The sequence below is a fragment of the Carlito syrichta genome, unplaced genomic scaffold (genome assembly GCF_000164805.1).
Source record: "Carlito syrichta isolate Samal-C Ts95f unplaced genomic scaffold, Tarsius_syrichta-2.0.1 Scaffold304602, whole genome shotgun sequence".
NCBI lineage: Eukaryota > Metazoa > Chordata > Mammalia > Primates > Tarsiidae > Carlito > Carlito syrichta.
This window is the reverse complement of record NW_007248698.1, coordinates 321,529-342,045: the sequence shown is the minus strand read 5'-3', so window position 1 is coordinate 342,045 and position 20,517 is coordinate 321,529.

The following is a 20,517-nucleotide window of genomic DNA, read 5'->3' as shown; positions in this document are numbered from 1 at the left end:
TGTTCCGTGGAGGCCCCAGGGCAGCCCGCCGATTCCATTCTGAAGCCTGGCCCTTCCCCGGCAGTGCCCAGAGAAACGTGTTTCTGTGTACATAGCTCCTCGGGTCACCTCTCTCTGCTTTCTGAATTGCTGTGGTCTGGGTGTCTGCTCAATAAACTTCACTTGCAATTCATGCCGTGTGGTGTCTGGGTCATGTCCAGCCTTGGCAGACGTGGGTAGCAGCCACAGAGAAAGGAGGTTTGGGTGTGATAACAGAGGGGATTCTGGAGGACGCCGTGTCTCCCCGAGGGGAGCCCCATGAGGGTGGGGGATGGGTGTGAATTTCTCAGAAAGCACTTACCAGGCTTGGGCTGTGGCATTGCCAGGAGATGGGAGGGGGATTTGCAGAAAACTCTCTTTTCTAGAAACAAAACCACTGTTGTTGTTGTTGTTTTTTGTCAGAGTCTCCCTCTGTCAAGGACATTATGCAGTGGCACAATCATGGCTCACCACAGCCTTGACCTCCTGGACTCAGGCAATCCTTCTGTCTCACACTCCCAAGTAGCTGGGACTACAGGCATGTACCACCACAACCAGCTAATTTTTTGATTCTTTTTGTAGAGACAAAGTCTCCCTATGTTGTTCAAGCTGTCTCGAACTCCTGAGCTCAAGCAATCCTCCTGCCTCGGCCTCTACAAATGCTGGGATTACAGGCGTGAACCACCATGCTGGGCCCAAACTACTCTTCTTGAGAAGCATTTTTCCACAATCTTCCCTCTCTTTTTATGAAAAAGGCTTTGATCTGAAGTCTCTTCTCAGGGCAAACCAACTGCCCCTGAGCACCTGCCTGGGCTTCTGCAGCTCTGAGCCTGACATAGGTCCGGGTCTCTCCGTATCTCTGACATCATACACACACACCCTCAGGGGCTCTGAGCAAGCCAGAATGAGAACACCCGGGGAAGTAACTGGAGGGCTGTAGGATGGTCTTCAGAACAAACAACTTCTCTTTTCACAGAACTTCCCCCTCCCATCAGAGCAAACCCATCACACTCAGCAAATAAAGGGTCCTTCTGGTCCATTACCCAGAACCTACAGGAACCTTTCTTGTGGGATGACTCCCCCTACCCCAGGGAGGTCTCCCCTGGGGAACATGAAGATGACTGCACCCCTTTCGATAAAAAGGCCTTGTCTCCTGACCAGGGCTTCCATGGAGCTCAGGAACGGTTGGGCAGGCAGGTCTGGGCCCTTGGGGTTGGTGTTAGACTGGCCAGAGAGGCCCAAATGGAAGTTGGTGGCTCAGGCAGGGTCAGATTAAGCTTAATAATGTGAGATTCAGGCACAGCAGATGTGGCTTCACGCAACTCAGAAAAAAATTCTGGTGGATTCTTTTTTCTCCCCATCCTAGCTTTTTTTTTTTTTTTTTTTTTTGAGTTGAAGTCTCACTCTGTCGCCCAGACTGGAGTGCAGTGGCCACTCCCGGCCACCGCAGCCTTGACCTGCTGGGCCCCGGCGATCCTTCCGCCTCAGCCTTCCGAGTAGCCGGAATTACAGGTATGAGCTACCACACCCGGCTGAGTTTTTGATTTATTGTAGCGATGAGGTCTCGCTGCCCAGGCAGGTCTCGAACCCGCGCATCCTAGCTTTAAGAACCTTGATGAAGCTGTAATTGAGTCTGTTTCCGGAGGCCGCAGGGATGACTTTGAGAAATGCAGGGTGAGGCATTCACAGGGAACAGGTGCCTTTGCCAGCTACCAGACCAGCCAGGTCCCAGGTTCAAGGGTGCTGGGCAGGAAGAGTTGTGCAGTCTGTGAGGGACAAGACCCACGCCCTTTTAAAGGTTTCAGGCATAGGGAGCCATGCTAATAGCTTTTGGGGGCTTGGAGCAGGGGGAGGCAAGGCAGGCCAGGTGGCAGCTTTTATTCCCACCAGCCTCAATTCCTGAGTCTATCGGTGGTCTGACCTCCGACCTCTTCCATGGCTTCCAATTCTCACTCCTACCCCACCCATGACATAGCCCTGCATTCTCCTGACCCACTCAGATTCGTGCTACTTTCATGCTGTACTAGGAGAGCAACGTTATGCTCGAACATGAACTCAGAGGGACCCAGCCCCAGGACACGACAGATATGTGGCTCCGAGCAGGTGTTAGAACTAGGGGCTCACTCTGGAGAGGGGTCCTCCTCCCAGGTGCTATGGAATAGTCCAGCTCTGGGTCACACCCCTCTTACCAGGGCCCTCTGCGGCTCTTCCACCAGACTTGAGAATAGGCCTGTCAGGTCCTGGGCTTCAAAGAGGAGGCAGGCTGCAGGCCCATCTCCACAGGGAACTGGGCTCGATATTTACATGGTGCTGATGCTGCAGAATATCTGGAGCATCCTTCCTTTGAAGGTTCCCTCCCTTTCTCTGCCTGGGAGATTGAGTATGAATTCAGGTAAACCTCTCTCTCCTCTTCATCAAACTCTTTCTTTCCTGTCAACTCAAATGAGAGTCCTGGTACAGCTCCCCTCCTCCAGGAAGCCCACCTAAATGAAAAACTTATATGAGGGATTTAAGAAATAATAAACCCGGGTGCAGTGGTTCACACCTATAATCCCAGTACTTTGGGAGGCCAAGGTGAGAGGATTGTCTGAGCCCACAGGTTCGAGATCAGCCTGGGTAACTTGGTAAGACCTTGTCTCCATGATAAGTAAAAAATTAGCTGGGCATGGTGGCACATGCCTGTAGTTACAGTTACTTGAAAGGCTGAGGTGGAAGGATCTCCTGAGCCCAGTAGGTCGAGGCTGTGGTGGCCGTGAGTGTGCCACTGCACTCAAGACTGGGCAACACAGTGAGGCGCTGACTCAAAAAAAAAATAGCAATTTTACATGAACTTTTATAAGAAGAAGAAACACCTTCCACCTTGTTTTGTAAGGCCAGCATTATTCAGATATTAAAATCAGACAAAGATAGTATAAATAAAGAAACTCAAGACTGATATTCCTCATGAACATAGATTCAAAACTTCAAATTGAAGCTATGAACAAATTTAATCTAGAAATATATGTAAAGAATAATACATGACCATGTGGGCTTATTCCAGACATAAAATAATAAATAATTAGTTATACTTTATTAACTTATTAAAATAATAATCATTAACAATTAATAAAAAATTAATGTATTCATCATACTGACATATTGCAGAAGAAAAATTATAATAACCAAAAATATACTAACTAGTAAGATATTTGGGGATTTTCTACGTGGACAATCACATCAGAAATGAACAAAATCAGTTTTAGTTCCTCCTTCATATCTATATGACCTCATGTCCTTTTCTTACATTATTGCACTATTTAGAAATTTCAGTATAATGCTGAGTAGGGGTAGTGACAGCAGGCATACTTACTTGCACCCAAGCAATGCTTATGGGAAAAGCATTAAGAATTTCATGATTAAGTGTATTAGCCATAGGTCTTTTAGATGTCTTTTGTCAGGCAGATGTTTTCAATGTTGATAAACTCTCATTTATCCATTTTTCTTTATAGTTTAGGTTTTTGCTTGCCTAATGGCCACAAACATTTTTTCATAGAATAAAAAAATCTTTATTCTAGAAGTCTTATAATTTTAGTGTTTACATTGAGGTCTATATCCCATTTTGAGTGTATATTTGGGTATGGTATAAGATAAGGATCAAAGTTCATTTTACTTCCCCAGGTAAATATCCAGTTGTTTGGGCACCAGTTGTTCAAAAGACTGTTGTTTACTTGTTGAACTACGTTGGCAACTTTGTTAAATCTCAAATGAGCCTATATGTGTGGGTCTAGTTTTGAACTCTTTAAGCCTGTTTCATTAATCAGTATATCTATTCTTAATAATTTTACCACACTGTCTTGTTATGGCATCATGAATAAGTCTTGAAACAAGGTAGTATAATTTCTCCAAATTTTTTCTTTTAAAAAAATTGTTTTGGATATTTTAGGTCCTTTGAATTTCCATATAAATTTTAGTGTCAGTTTGTACATTTCTATAAGGAAATACTTCTAGGTTTTAATTGGAATGATGTAGAATCTCAGTTTGGGGGAATTGGTCAGTTTGGAGGAAATTGACATTTTAAGTATCTTGAGTCTTCCAATCTATGAACATGGTATATCTCTCCATTGATTTAGGTCTTCTTTAATTTTTCTCACCAGCATTTTATAGTTTCCAGGGTACAGGTCTTATACATATTGTGTTAACTTTATCCTTAAGTATTTCATGCTTTTATGCTATTATAAATGGTATTTAAAATTTTTAATTTGCTGTCTGTTGCTCATATATAGAAGTATAATTTTTAAAGAATTTACCCTGTTTCTTTTGAGCATGGAAAATTCACTTATTACTTCTACTGGCTATTTTGTAGATAGATTCCTCAGGTTTGTATACTGTCAATGAATAAAGGTAATTTTGACTTTTTCAAATTGCTTGCTTTTTTCTTCTTCAACACTCTGGGTCTCTAGCACAATTTTGAATGGAAGCAGCAAGAGTGGACATCCTTTCCTTGTTCTTGATATTATAGAAAAACATGTTTTTTTTCACCATTGTCTATAATAGTAAATATAAGGTTTTTTTAATTTTTAAATTATTTTATTTTATTTTTTGAGTTGGAGTCGCACTCCATCACCTAGGCTGGAGTGCAGTGGCATACTCATGGGTTACCTGCTGGGCTCCGGTGATCCTTCTATCTCAGTCTTCCAAGTAGTTGGAACTACAGGCACGCACTACCTCGCCTGGCTAATTTTTTATCTATTGTAGAGACGAGGTCTTGCCAAGTTGCCCAGGCTGGTCTTGAATCTGCAGGCTCAGGCAATCCATTCACCTCGGCTTCCCAAAGTCTGGGATTACAGGCTGAGCCACGGATTTTTATTGACCTTTTATTTTAAATTATTTTAAATGACCTTTATCAAGCTCAGGAAGTTTCTTTATACTCTTAGTGTACTGGGAGTTTTTATCTTGAGTGAGAATTAAATTTTGCCAAATACATTTTGGACATCTATTCAGATGATCATATAACTTTTATTCTTTATTCTGTAACATATAGGGAATTACACTGATTGATTTTTCAAATGTTAAATCAACCTCGTATTTCTGGAATAAATCCCATTTGGTCATGCTGTATTATCCTTCTTATGCACCACTGAATTCAATTTGCTGTTTTATTGAGGATCTTTATATCTGTCTGGAGGAAGAAATGTCTTTGTCTAATTTTTACTAATGTGTCTTATGGGCCAGCAGTAGCTCTGGGTCAGGAGAGAGCGAAAGGGTGTGAAGAGAATTACTTTTACAGTGAACTTTATACTGCATTCTGTTTTTTGGGTGTTTGCACAAAGCCTATACAGGGGGTGCCTTAAAAAGTATACACTTTTTAAGAAAGGAAGAAACCATATTAAAATTGTAATACTCAATATGTACAGATAACAAAAGATGAATGCAAGTCAGTTGACTTCTGCAATTACAAGAGGTGATCAAAGTGGCAGCCAACAACGTCCAGACCAGACACTTCTGATTACAGCGAACTAAAAGTAATACAGAGATAACATCTCTTAAAATGTGGATACCTTTTTTGGCACCACTGGTATTTCTTTTATAATAAGAAAGGACCTAAAAAGATGTATTTTCCCCCCAAATATCCACTGTGGCAGAGCATTAGGAACCATTCAGATTTCTGTGCAGTGTTGGAAGGAAGATGAAGCCAAAATCCTGCTTGGATGACTGGAGCTGAGAGGACCAGAAGACAGTGTTCCCCGATGCACAGGGGACAGGCTGGGAGCAGAACGGGCATGGGGACCCATGGCAGCAGCCTCTTTCTTTGCCTGTGTAGACTGGATATTTCTTAAGAGATAGGAGAACACTTTCTCAAGTTTGAGGTCTTCTACAGAGCTTGATGCAGGGTACTCAAGAAAAATGATAAGAAAGCGTTCTGTTTTGTTTTTTAAGTGCCGATTTTCACTAGAATCCCAGACTTGCCTTAAAAAGAGGGAAAAAATAGTGGCTATTGCACAGTCATGTCCTGTCTCTGGCTGGGAACCCTCAGTCCCTCTTCCTGTCCTCTCTTCAGCCTGGTCTCCCCCTTCCCTTCCGGTTTTCTGTGACCCAGCTCAGAGCCCCTCTTCCCCAACTCTATTTGGCCGGGCGAGTAGGGCTCCTACTCTATTTCTGTTAAAACCGCCCTCTCTCCGTGCTCCCGCTCAAAGTTCACCACCTCCAAGCAGGGAGCTCATTCTGTGTCTCCTCAGCATTTATGGATCTAATTCCACACTTACATATTGAGCTCTTGACTCAGTCAGCCTTGGTTGAAATCCTGTCTCTGCTTCTTAACGGGTTGCATCATTTGGGCAGAGCACTTAATCTTTTAAACCTTAACTTCCACTTCTAAAAAATGAAGATAATAATAGTCACTGCCTCTTAGTGCTGAGGGGAGGATTAAAGAAGATGATCTCTGTAAAGCATTTAACACAGGTCTGAAACACAATAGCCGCCTGCTCTGAGGGTTATGCACACTGGCTACTGCTGCTACTGGGAAAAGATGAGGACCTCAACATTCATTTTGGTAAAATTTCAGTGGTGAAGGCCAACATTTACTTTCCTTCCCTCTGAACAGTTTATATAACACTTTGGTTACAAAGCAAGGACAGACGTCAACATCACCCCATTTGACAGATAACAAAACTGAGGCCGCAAAAGCCACCATCACAAATTTAGGAAGTGGTAGAACTGGAAGTGGGAGTTGTGACTATGGATTTGCATTTCACATCACTTCCACCATACCCTACTCTGTTTTCCTCCTTTACCTGAATCTCCTCCCGGTGACAGGGTGCAGGGTGCTCATGGAGTGGGTGGGGCCTTGTGCAGAGGCCTGGCTGAACAGGGAGGGTGCAGGGGGAAACATCTCAGCTTTTCAGCCTCGGTCCAGAGAGGGAGACCATCTGAGTGAGGTTACTGAGCCCTGCCAGGCCTGTGTTATCTTACAGGTGACTTCTGACAGCTCTGCGTTCTCAGGGGAAAGAGGAGAGACAGGGGTTCCAGTAGTCCACGTGGCAGCCTGCATTTTCTTGGCCTGGGTGAAAGGCAGACAAGAAAAGCCTGAGCCCAGAATATTCTCTCAGGCAGTCGGCCAAATCGTTATGGAGTGTCTACAAGAAGGGGTCAGGGTCCTTGTCCCATGCATTTTCTAAAGAAGAGCTATCTCACCTCCCTGCAGGGGAAGCTGAAGTTTCATGGGACTTGAGTGCTTCTGGATTCAAATTATACCTGTTCATTATTTTAAACTTGGAAAAATAGAAAGGTTTTTTTTTAAAAATCAACCATTAACATTACTGTTAAGCACTTTGATGTTTTTTTTTTGCAAATATTTCTCTAAAGTATTTAGTTTTAGGCAGTTACAACCTAGATAGCTATGCTCAGCCTTTATCTCCTATCTTATCCTGGGCCTTCTTATCTGGGCCGAGAATTTTTTTTTAAGTGGTCATACTGATAATTCAATTTTGATTTTTCCTTTCTCACTTAACATTAAAAATGAATTATGTTTCATAAATTCTATCATTTTTATTAACTGTGTATTACTTCATTGGTGGGCATAATAAATTATTCTTAATTCTTTGCTGGACATTTGTTTTGGGAAAGCTTTTACAGTAGACTAAATATATTTTCCGGTAGGGAGGCAGAAGCAAGTCTCACCAACTGTAGAAAATTCCATCGAGCATGTTTTTCTAAATCATCATTCTTTTCAGATATCAGTTTCTACTTCATCAGTGTCTCTGTCCTAAAGTTTCAGGAAGATGTGTCTTGGGTTTCTATACCACTCTGGAAGAAACTGGAAGTGTTGAAATACCAATCTTGGAAAACATCCTACTGAGAGTTTTTTGGGTATAACTGTACACGCTTCATATTGCCTAGGTCAGTGGATAGTTTGCAGATAAATAATTGTAAGAAAACTCTGCTAGCCAAGCAATAATTATTTGACAGATGGTTCCCAAGTAGATGGAATTATTGTGAGTTATTCATTTTTTGTCACTTTCAGCTTCAGGGGAGCCATGCCCATGAGTTTGTCTTTGGCCTGTTGCCAGATCCAAGAGATACAGAAAGGGGAGCCCTTGGCATCTGGGCAGGGCCACACTGCGGCACGTTCTCCCCATCTCTCACTGTCACTCACTGCTCCTGCATCCCCATGAGCAGGCAGGTCTTTGCTCCGAGATACCAAAGTGGAGGCATCAGCAATGGCTTGGTCATCCTGCCAGGATGGTGTGGGAGAGGGCCAGGTAGCTGCAAGAGTGGCAGCCACGGCCGAGGTTATACTGGGCCAGGCAGTTACAGGAGCTGGAGTCTCACGAGCCTTGGGAGTGACAAGAGCATCTCTACCAGTATAGCCAGAGGCCAGAGCCACAAAGGCAGTCTAGGGAGCTCTGGAGGTGGACGGTTTAGGGTGGGCTATATAGTGGAGCGGGCTTTGGTCTCTGCAATGGTTTGAGTGTGCTTGGGTTTATAGATCCTATGGTCTGCCCTGGGGGCATCCACCAAAGCTTGTGGCGGCCTCTGGATGTGACAATTGACGCCAAGGCCCAGACAGTGAAGCAGCAGAAGCGAGAGCAGGTCAAGAAACTCAACAACAAATCTTCCTCCTTCATCGACACAGTGAGTGTCCATGCCTGGAGGTCAGAAAGCCAGGGCTGGGTAACAACCGAGACCATCAGCAAAGGCCTGTCTGCCGTAAGGGAAATATGCTTTGTGGCCACTGTGTTTGACAATGCAGGTCTGGATGATCTGAGGCCAGCTACTTAAGTCCTTGTCTCTTGAAACTGACTCTGGTGCCCATTTTGTTCCTCATGTTCTCCAAGCCTCCCCAGGAGGCTGTGTCTGAGCCCCAGCAAATAAAAGGGCTAACCAACTGCGCGTAACCGCATGTCGGGGATTAATGCCACACCAGAATCACTCATCAACCTTGCCAGGACAGGAGGGATTTCTCAAGTCCATTGTGGCCATCCCCTGGGGCTGAGCCCTCCAACTTCCTGGTTCCAAGTGCCGCTCCTGGAGCAGAGGAACTGGATGCCACTCACCAAGTGGGCGCTGCTTCGGTAGCTGGATGTCAGCGTGCATGCCACCAGCTCGGAGTCCGTCTCTGAGGGCTACCTCAGCACCCTCAGGAAGCTGCTGGGCCAGTTCACTGCAGAGAAAACCAGGCAGGAAGCAGAGTTCAAAAGCACGCATGACTCAGCGGAGGAGCACAGGAGGAAGTGACTGAACTGGGGACATTAGGAGGGTTGGCACTGGGTCCCAGGCCTAGGTCCAAAGAAGCATGGAGGCACGGATTTGGCCTCTCTTGCCCGGCGTCCTTGGGGTCTCTTTCTGTTTGTTTTCCTCCTGTGAATCTGTTTCTTGTGGATGTACTTTCAGAAGTGTAGGAAATCAAGAAAAAGAGAATGTCTGTAGACATAACAGTCTGCTTATCTACTAAATCCTACCAGATATGAAGCAGAAATCAACAACTGGATCGATGCTGAGAATGACTTTGTGGCACTGAAGAAGGTGTGATGCAGCCGGCCTTCCCAGCACCAGCCCTTCATTCTGGCATCCTTCATCCTGCTCTGCCTGGGGCTCAGTTTGCTCAGCTGTAAATAACCTCTGAGGCCTATGCCCCCTCTCCCCCAGCAGTGGCCAAGCACAGGCCTGTGAGAAATCACATGACTGAAACACCCCTGGGCTGTGACTCAGAGCTCTGTTTCCAACTTCTTGAGGATGTCACTGCTCAGGTCACAAATCCATTCCATTCATTCTGAGATGGAGAGGGTGGATGGAGCCACGTCCCCACTTGCACCACTGCTGAGGAACCTTGAAAAGCAGCACGCCCAACAGGGTTTTATACCCAAGGGAAATGCGATTCCCTGGGCTAAAGCATTGAAGGATACTGTGCTTCTAGGGAAAGCTGGAACAGGGTCCTTTTATCTCAGGATGTTACATTCCCACGAGATTCTGTAGTTATTCTTGAGAATTACAAGTAAGAAAGGGGGAGAACTGAGCCAGTCCAAGGCCACCCAGAGAAGTATCCTGCAGGGTTGACCTGCTCTACTTGTCCAGTAGTTGACAGGGTTGCCTGACCTCATGTGTCTTGGCCTAGAGATTAGGCAAGAGGACCACCTGGGAGCCTAGGTGGTCCTCTTGGCTGGGCCACTGGAAGTTGCGCGGGCTCTGGTTTCTTGGACTGTTTCCTGTCCTTTGTCCGGGATCCCTCCCAACTCTGCAGACTCGGGTACGTTGAGAGACACCAAGCAGCTTCATGCCAGTCCAGTCAGCAGCTCATTCCACAGATCAGTGGCCAGTATTTCAATTCAGGCTCCTTCTACCCCCACGCGCTCCCCACAACCTTCCCACCTCTATATAGCTCCACACAGCTTTAGGGAACCTGACCTCCCTAATACTCACTCTAGTGGAACATGATGCAAGGTAGTTCTTGGCAGAAATAATAATTCTAGAAATAATAACCTACACCCAATAGTGGGTGACTTCCTCCCATTGCTGATTGTCTCTGTTACTATTTCTTCTAGCTCCAACTAGAAAACCAGAAAATTTATTGTTGTTGTCATTTGCCTTTTTTTTTTTTTTTTTTGAGTCAGGGTCTCACTCTGTTGCCCAGGCTGGAGTGCAGTGGCATGATCATGGCCACCGCAGCCTCAACCTCTGGGCTAAGGTGATCCTTCCACCTTAGCCTCCCTAGGAGGCGGGACTACAAGTGTGCACCACCATGCCCAGCTAATGTTTCTGATTTTTTTTTTTTGAAAGATAAGGGTCTTGATATGTTGCCCAGGCTGGTCTCGAACTCCTGGGCTCAGGCAATCTTCCTACCTCAGTCTCCAAGTGTTGGGATTACAGGCGTGAGCCACCATGCCTAGCTCATTTTTGTATTCTTATCTAGTATTTTGCTAGGTGATCTTTGATAGTTACATAACCATGCAATGCAGGACTGTTTGTTTTATCAATTAAATCATGCATTCCTGGAATATATCTTGGATTCTATCTGAGAGGCAGATAGGAATGTATTTTCTCTGTGTGTTTGTTTTGGCTGAGGTGCCCAGGCTGGGCAGAACATACAAGCCCTTGTTGAACAAGGATCTGGGGTGAGGACCCCTGTTTTGGCTCTTCCTAGACTACGTTTTCACTAGTATTTTTTCTAGATCCCAGTACCAGGAGCTCCAGGTCACTGCTAGGAGGAAGGGTGATGACCTCAAAGTTGTTAAGATGGAGGTCAATGAACTGATCAGAGCCATCCAGAGACCGCAGGCAGCAATCATCACCAGCCTCAAAGACAGGCCAGGCACCAATTCAGTAGTAGTAGCCCTGGGAGGGTACAGTAAAGACCAACTCTTTTTTACTTTTGGATATTTCACATTTTCCACAATAAATGGCAACTGAAAGGGTGGAGAAGAGAGAGAAACCTAAGCGAATGTGAGCGGGTACCTGGTCTCCTGTGTTCACTCTCTGCCTTCTGTTGGGCCCTGGCAGAGCACTGCCCTGCAAGACGCCATCCTGGAAGCAAGGCAGAAGGGCAAGGCAGTGCTCAAAGATGCCCAGGAAAAGCTGGTAGAGGTGGAGGCCGCCCTGCACCAGGTCCAGGAGGACCTGGCCCAGCTGCTGTGTGACTACTGGGAATTCATGAGCATCAAGCTACCTCTGGATGTAGAGATCCTCCTGCCACACGCTTCTGTGGGCCACCCAGAAGGGACAGGATGGCCAACTGTTCTCATTGAACTCAGTCATGGTAGACACTCTCTGTCAGCTGTATGATGGGGCAATTAATGAGCTCATTTATTTCTGCAATGCCATCTGAGCTTTGTTCAGCAGGGTGTGCACTCAGGGTCCTTGTCCAGAGTGCATGGGATTAGCACTGATATGGCCCTGGATGCTGCAGTCCTGAATTTCTCCAAACTTTCCTGCACTTGAAAAAGGAGGAACAGTGAGGGAATTTCTCCACCATTGAGAAAGTCGGAGAGAAAAGGCATAACTTTCCTTGGCTTCATCTAGTCCAGGCACGGCTGAACTGATTCCAGGCTGGGGAAGGGTGGAGAGGCAGAGGGGGCTGAGGGGCCTGGGGGAGCATGAACAGTTGTGCAAGCCTAGGAGCAGTGACCAAGGGGCAACTGGGGGGTGGGGCAACGTGCAGGGTGAGAACGCTGCCCTCATCGCTCTATGTGGAAATTGATGCAATTCCCAGAGTGAGACTGAATGATGGGTGGTGGAGCAGATCAAGGACATTCTTCCTGCTGGACTTTGTTGTCCTCTGTCCCCCATCGGAGGATGGACTGATTGTCCTGTTTCCATGCCAATAGGCTCTCTGGGGATGTCACCAACAGCATGCACTACTGTGAGTAGCAGGGGATTCTCCTGTGCTGGGCAGTCAGGAGTCAATCTTCCCCTTGGCCTGAGGGGAAGGGGAAGGAGCCTTCAGCTAGGAGGCTGAGCTCCTGGGGCCTTGAACTCACTCTGTGGCCTTGAACAAGTCACTTCTTATCCTGTGGTCTCGTAGAGGGGATCAGAGTAGAGGAGCCGCAGGGTCCTTGGTATGTGGGCTCTCATGCTCCCCTCCAGGTGGAGGAAGAAGAGAGTCTGCCTTTGGAGGCCTCGCCGTCTGGTAGTGGACGGATGGCCCAGATGGTGTGGGGAGCCCTGGCCTTGGTGGCCACTGTTGCTTTATGGTATGCTTCAGGAAATCGCCACTCACTGCTGTGTGAGATGGCTATTCAGGGACATTGGAAGGGGCTGGGGTCCCCAGACTGTCCCGAACCTCCTCTGTGTCTCCCCACAGCTGTGGTATCAAGCATAGGCTCAGTTTTTGGTGCCGCTGCATCTGACTTCCACTCAGAGTTTCCTCCAGAGGAAGCAGCATTCTCAGAGGAACCAGGGAAGCATCTGAGTCTGTGTCCAAGGCTGCGGAGTCTTCAGGGGCCAGCCGGAGCTTCCGAGAGTCCAGTTCTGAAGTTGGGAATTCTGGAGATGCTTGAGAAACAAGCGGTCCAGTTCAACAAGGTTCTGGGGTTCCATCTTAGGGTACAGAAGCCTGTAGGTCTTCTGCCAGAGACAAGGACAAATCTTGTGGTGCTAAGGTTTTCTGGTGTCTGTCTACCTGACTGTTCCATAGTTGTACATAGCTGCCTCTACCTTTTAACTTTCTCTGGCAGTTTGGAGATAAGCTCAGAGCAAATTCTTTCTCTTTTTCCCCTACATCCAAATGTTGGGCTCCACAGGAAAGCCTTCCCATGGAGTCTCAATGGGCATTCAGAGTTTGGTCACCCTCTCCCCTGCCTCTCCCTGTGTCCTGGTAGCACTCTTAAGCCACACTGTCTCACTCCAGCAAAAGTGCTTCTGTCTCTGGTCCTGAAGTAAGGGCATGCGTGAACATCTTTCAATCAGTTCTCAGTTACCTGCCTTCATGAATGTCAGTCATGACACTAGCTGTCTACAACCATGGGTAAGCAAGAACTTGTTTTTATTTGATTTTATCAAGTCCCATAGCACCCATTCTGGGACATTAGGACTCTCTGCCTCCCATGGAGTCACCAAGGGGGAGGAGGAGAGAGGACACTCTGTGCAGATGGGAGGGGGTACATGTACCTACCTCTCTCCACTCACTCCTCTGGAAAGCCAGAGGCTCCACCCACTCCTCTGGAAAGCCAGCGTGGCTATCTCCCTGGAGGGAGATGGGCTGAGTTCAGCGGTTCTTCTTCTCCAGGGATGGGGATCAAAACGTAGCAAATATGCCTCACGGACCACACTTTGGAGACAGTCTAGTTTGAAATAGCATCCAGGTGACCCGCTGAGTTAGAGGGGCCTGATTAGATCCCTGGGCCCTACTGTTTATGAAGGAGATCTTGTATCCTATGTTTAATTTTAAGGGGTTTCTACCCCTACCCCTATAGTTTTTCCAATTAATTTCATGGGAAATTCTGTTTGGGAACTTTCTGAATACTGGCTAATCAGATGGGACCTGAGTATTGCTTACCACCTTGCAACACACACACACACACACACACACACACACACACACACACACACATACACACACACACTCACACACACATACGCACACACACACACAAACACCTGTGCTGATGAAAGGGCACATGGGAAGCATGCTATTTCTATTTACTTTTTTCTTTTTAATTGAAGTCTCACTCTGTTGCCCAGGCTGGAGTGCAGTGGCATGCTCGTGGCCACTGCAGCCTCAACCTGCTGGGACTCAGGTGATCCTTCTGCCTCAGCCTTCCAAGTAGCTGGAACTACAGGTGGCTAATTTTTTTGTAGAGACGAGATCTCACCAAGTTGTCCAGGCTGGTCTTGAACCCCTGGGCTCAGGCAATCCTCTGGCCTTGGCCTCCCAAAGTGCTAGGATTACAGGCTTGAGTCAAGGCGCCCAGCCTCTATTTATCTTTGGAAGATGGGCCCCTCTTTATGGGAAAGCTCTGTTTTTAAAACAATAACTTCAGGTCCTTGAGCCTTTCTTGGCAGTCAAGCCGGCTCATTATTGTCTAATTAAGGGGTAACAGTGTTGCTATCATTACTGTCAGGAGAATTAGTACCGGGTAAATGGTCTGAGGCTATGCAGTGGGGAGCAGCAGCCTGGGGGTGCTGCTTCATCTCCTGCTTTGCCCAGAAGACAGTTCCCAGCTCAGCTCTGGAGTCCAGAGGCTTGGGTTGGGGAGGTGGGGCTTATCAGTTCCCTGCCTGGGCTCTGTTCTGAGCACTTAGGGGAGGGAAGACAGCCAGGGACAAGAGGGCCACAGCCCCGGCCTTAGAGCAACGCCTAGGCTTCTGGAGAGACAGCGTTCATTCATTCAACATTTATGGAGTGCCTGCTGTGTGCTAGCCTCTGCGTTCAACACAAGTGCAATAAGGCGACCGGGGCCTTGGTCTATTGGGAAGCAGGCAGGGGACTGTGCGGAGCATGGTGAGATAGATGCTATTTCCGGGAGGAGCATACAAGGAACAAGGGGCCCAGATGAGGAGGTGAAGGGAGACTTCCTTAGTGAAGAGCCCTCGAAGCTGAAACCGGACATCTGAATGATGGGGAGTCAGCCAAGGGGAAGGGAGTCTTTAAGAAGAGGTGCTGTGTCTCCGGTGACCAGAGTGGTGCATGTCACATAAGAGGTGCTCGGTCAATGCCGGTTGAATAAAAGAGGAGATTGGGAAGAGCTTGGTCTTTGGGCTCTTTGAAGGACGTGCCCTCTGGTGGAGTTTGGAGAGAGATGTGGTGGGAAAGGTGGGTGGAACCAGAACATGACAAAAGGGCCCTGCAGGGTCCAGCAGCCATCTCCTTCCTGTTTGCCTGGGACTTTCCTTGTTTTGAAACCGGAAGTCCCACATCCTGAGAACCCACTGAATCCCAGGCAGACTGGGATGGTTGGTCGTCCCGTAGTTGCCTTATCTCACTAGATTTGGATTCCATCCCACAGCTTTAAGCAGTGGGCTGACATGGTGGCAAAAGCACTTACTTAGCGGAGGGTGGCTGGGCCTGCTATGTGTTCCCCAACATGCCTTTTCCTCTTTTTCTACAGAAGTAGAAATTTACATGAGCACATGGCCACCCACCTAATGACTACATTCCCCAACCTTCTTTGCAAATAAGTGACTGTGAAACTGAGTTCTGAACAGAGAGATTTGAGTTGAAATGATAATATGCTCCAGATCGTTAAAAGGCAGAACCCCTGAGAGTGGGCTCAGATCTGATGGGGGAAAAAAAGGACTAAGAGGAAGTTTAAGAAACCCTACAAGCTCAGGACCTGCCCCAGGCCTTGTAAATAAGAATCTCAGGGCCAGAAAAAGTTTTGTTTTAAGGAAATTTCTGGCAGTAGTGTTTAAGAGCCTGAACTCCGCAGTGGACTGTCTGACTTCCTTGCCTGGCTTCAGTTATGTGCCCTTGTGCTGAAGGTAGCAACCTCTCTGTGCCTCAGTTTTCTTATCCATAAAAAGTGTATTAACTGTACCCTTTTGGTAGGGTTACTTTGGAGATGAATGTGCTCAGAAAAGTACTTGGCATATTAATGATTGATTTGTTAATTATCTATTCGATAAATATTGCAAGATGGTAACATCTTGCAAGACAATAATGCATCACAACTGAGATATTCATATTGATACAGTCAGGATATAGAACATTTCCAACACCACAAGTTTCCCTTATGTTCCTCTCCCATGGATTCCCCTCCCATTTCCCTCCCATGACTCTCTGTCTTTAACTCTGGCAACTACGAATCTGGCCTCCATTTCTATATTTCAATCATGTTATACAAATGGAGGCATTTCAAGAACATTGGCTGGGTGCAGTGGCTCATGCCTGTAATCCCAGCACTTTGAAAGGCTGAGGGTAGAGGATTATTTGAGCCCAGGAGCTTGAGACCAGCCTAAGCAACGTAGCAAGAACTTGTCTCTACAAAAATAAAATAAAATAAAGTAAAAAAGTTAGCCAGATGTGGCGGCACATGCCTGTAGACCCAGCTACTCAGAAGACTGAGGTGGGAGGATCACCTGAGCCCAGGAGGACGAGGCTGCAGTGAGCTATGATCATGCCACCGCAATCCAGCCTGGGCAACAGAGTTAGAACTTGAGTCAAAACGATTTATGTAAACAGAATCATATAGTCTGGAACCTTTTGGAATTGGCTTTTCACTCACCATAATTTTCTAGAGATTCATTCAGGTCATTGTATGGACTGATAGTTTGTTACTTTTCATTGCTGAGAAGGACTTCATGGTATGGATACACCATGGTTTGTCACCCATTCAAGAGCAAGCATCTGGGTTGTTTGCATTTTGTGTGTGTGTGTGGCTATTACAAATACAGCTGCTATAAGCATTTGTGTACAAGTTTTTGTGTGAACACAAGATTTCATTTCTCTGGGATAAATGCTCAGGTGTGTAATTGCTGGTATGTATGGTGGTTGTCTGTTCGGTGTTTTAAAAACTACTAAGCTTATCCAGAGTGGCTGTTTGAGTTTGCACTCCCGTTAGCAAAGTATGAGTGATCTAATTTCTCTGCATCCTTGTCGGTATTTGATGTTGTCACTGAGTTTTATTCAAAACATTCTGACAGATGTCTAGCAATATCTCATTTTGGTTTAAGTTTGCATTTTCCTAATATTGAATATTATTTCAAGTGCTTCTTTGCCATCTGTAGGTCCTATTCAGTGAAATGTCTCATGTCTGTCTATTTTCTAATGGTTTCTAGTTCCTGTATTGTTGGCTTTTGCAAGTTCATTATCTATTCTAGATACTAGTCTTTGGTTGCATATGGTCTGCAAATACTTCTCCCAGATTTTAACTTGTCTTTTTATCCTCCTTAATAAGGTCTTTTGCACAACAAAGTTTTGTTTTGTAATGAAATCCAATTTATTGATTTTTCCTCAAATGAATCATGCTTTTGATGTCAAATCTAAGAGCTCTTTATCCACCCTTGATCCTGAAGATTTCTCCTGTTTTTCTGAAAATTTTATAGTTTTACATTTTACATCTAACTCTGTGATCTATTTTGAGTCAGTTTTTGTATAAAGTGTAAGACTTAGGTCAAGATTTTTGTGTTTGTTTTTTGTTTTGTCTATGAATGTGCAGTCACTCCATCATCAGGTGTTGAAAAGGCTATTTTTCCTCCACTGAATTATTTTGGACTCTATCTCAAAAATGGTTTGTTACTTTTCATTGCTGAGAAGTACTTCATGGTATAGATATACCATGGTTTGTTTGTCAATTTATCCACATGTATTTTTGCTGCTTGTGCTTTTTGTTTCTGTTATGGGTTGAATTGTGCCTTCCAAAAAAAGATATGTTAAAGTCCTAACTCTCAGTATCTCTGAATGTGACCTTATTTGCCAATAATGTGCCTTTTAAATTTTTCTTTTGAGATTTCCTCTTCAACCCATGGAATAGTTTAAAAGAATGTTGTTTAGTTTCTAAGTGTTTGGAGAGAGCCTGTTTTTCGTTTGTTGATTTCCCGTTTTATTCCTTATGATTAGAGAACATACTCTGTATGATTTAATTTCTTTTCAATTCGTTGAGGTTTGTTTTATAGCCTTGATTATGGCCTCTGTTGGTATAGGTTCTATGGGTCTTTGAATAGAATATTTACTCTGCTTTTGTTAGGTACGCTGTTTTATAAATGCCAATTTGATTCTGTGGGTTGATGGTATTTTTTAATATCCTTGTTGATGTTTTCTCTAATTGTTCTACCAATTACTGAGAGAGGATATTTGAATTCTCTTAACTATAATTGTGGATTTGTCAATTTATTCTTTTGTTCTATCAGTTTTTGTTTCATATATTTTGTAACTCTTTTGTATGTTATATAAACATTAAAAATATTTTCTTCCCAATTTATAATTTCTTCTTGGTGAATTGGCTTTTTTATCATTATATAATGTTGCTTTCTGTCACATAATTTTCTTTACTTTGAGGTACACTTTATCTGATGCTAATATAGTCACTCCTGTTTTCTTTTGATTAATGTTTGCATAATATATCTTTTTTTCATCTTTTATTTCACCTTGCATGTATCATTATATTTAAGGCAAGTTTTTTGTAGATAGCATATAGTTGGCTCATGTTTTTAAATACATTCTGTCAATCTCTGTCTTTTAATTGGTGTATTTAGATAATTTATATTTAATGTAATTGTTGATATGTTAAGGTTTAAATCTGCCATTTAGATTTTTGTTATCTATTTGTTCTCTTTGTTGTTCATTTTTATTTTTCCCTGGCTTCCTGTAGGTTCTTTGAACATTTTTAAAAAATTCATTTTGATTTATCTGTAGTATTTTTTAGCATGTGTCTTTCTAGAGCATTTTTAGTGATGCCAGATATTTTATTATATATACATAACTTATTATAGTCTTCTGCTGTCATTATTTTACCAGTTCAAGTGAAGTGAAAAACTATTAACTATTTATACCCTTTACCCTCTTCCATTTATAATATAATTTTTAAAATATTTTCTCTACATACATTTAGAATCACATCAGAAAGTGTTATAATTTTTGCTTCAACCATAAAACATAATTTAGAAAATTCAAAAGAAAGAAAGTCTATTGTATTTTTTCATATTTTTATTGCCATGTTCTTTTTTCCTTTCCGATGTTTCAAGGTTTCTTCTTTTATCATTTCCTTTCTGTTTAGAGAACTTTCTTTAGACATTTTTTTTGTTCTTGTTTTTGTTTTAGAATAGACCTGATGACAACAAATTCTCTTAGTTTTCCTTCATCTGAGAAAGTTTTTGCTTTCCCCTCATTTCCCCAAGTATATTTTTACTGGGCATAGAATTTTGCATCAACCGTTCTTTGCTTTCAGCACTTGAAAAAAAAATGATGTGCCACTCTCTCCTAGCTTCTATAGTTTCTGATGAAGAATATTTGGTCTTTCAAATTGTTTTCCCCCTAAAGGTAGTGTGTTGTTTCTCTCTCACTGCTTTCAAGATTTTTCTTTGTCTGTGATGTACAGGTTTCTGACTACCATATATCTGGGTGTGGATTTCTTTTTTTCCTGTTTGGGATTTGCCCAGTTTCTTGAATCTGTCTTTTGCCAAATTTGGGGATTTTCAGTCTTATTTGTTTGAGTACATTTTCAGCAACCCACTTACTCCTCTCCTGCTGAACTCCAATGACATAAGTATTAGATCTTTTGTTATAGTCTTACAGCTCCCTGAGGTTCAGTTCATTTTATTCTTCCCCAGTCTCTTAATCAGTTCTATTACTCAGCTTGCCGAACTTCTATTGTTCTCTCTTCCAGCTGACTGATACTTTCCTCTGGCTCTTTTACTCTGCTGTTAAGCCCATCCATTGAGTTTTTTTTTTACTTTGGTTATTACATCTGTCAGTTCTAAAACTTCCACTTGCTTCTTTTTGATACCTTTTATTTCTTTGTTGAAACTTTCTAATTTTTCATCTGATAAGCATGTGCTTAATGACTCTTTTAAGCATGTTTACCGTGTTTGCTTTGAAATCTTTGTCAGATAATCTCCCCACTTTATCATTCCGGGTATTAGCATCTATTGATAGTCCCTTTTTAGTCATTCAAGTTGAGACCTTCCTTGTTCTTGGTGTAACAGGTATTTTTTTAAATAAAAACTTGGACATTTGGGTTATCATTCTGAGATATTGGATTTTATTTAAATCTTCTGTTTTAGCTGCCTTCTTCTGCTATTGTCTTAGCAGGGGGAAAAGTGTAGGTGCCACCTTATTATTGCCAGGTAGGGATGGAACACTTTTCATCCATTTGCATCTATCTATCTATCTATCTATCTATCTATCTATCTATCTATCTATCTATCTATCTATCGAGATATGGTGTCAATATGTCACCCAGGCTGGAGTGCAGTGGCATGATTATGGCTCACCATAGCCTCGACCTAGTGGGCTCAGGCAATCCTTCTGTCTCAGCCTCCTGAGAAGCTGGGACTGCAGGTGTGCATCACCATGCCTGGCTAATTTTTTTTAAGGTGAGGTCTTGCTATATTGCCCAGGCTGATCTTGAACTCCTGGACTCAAGCAGTCCT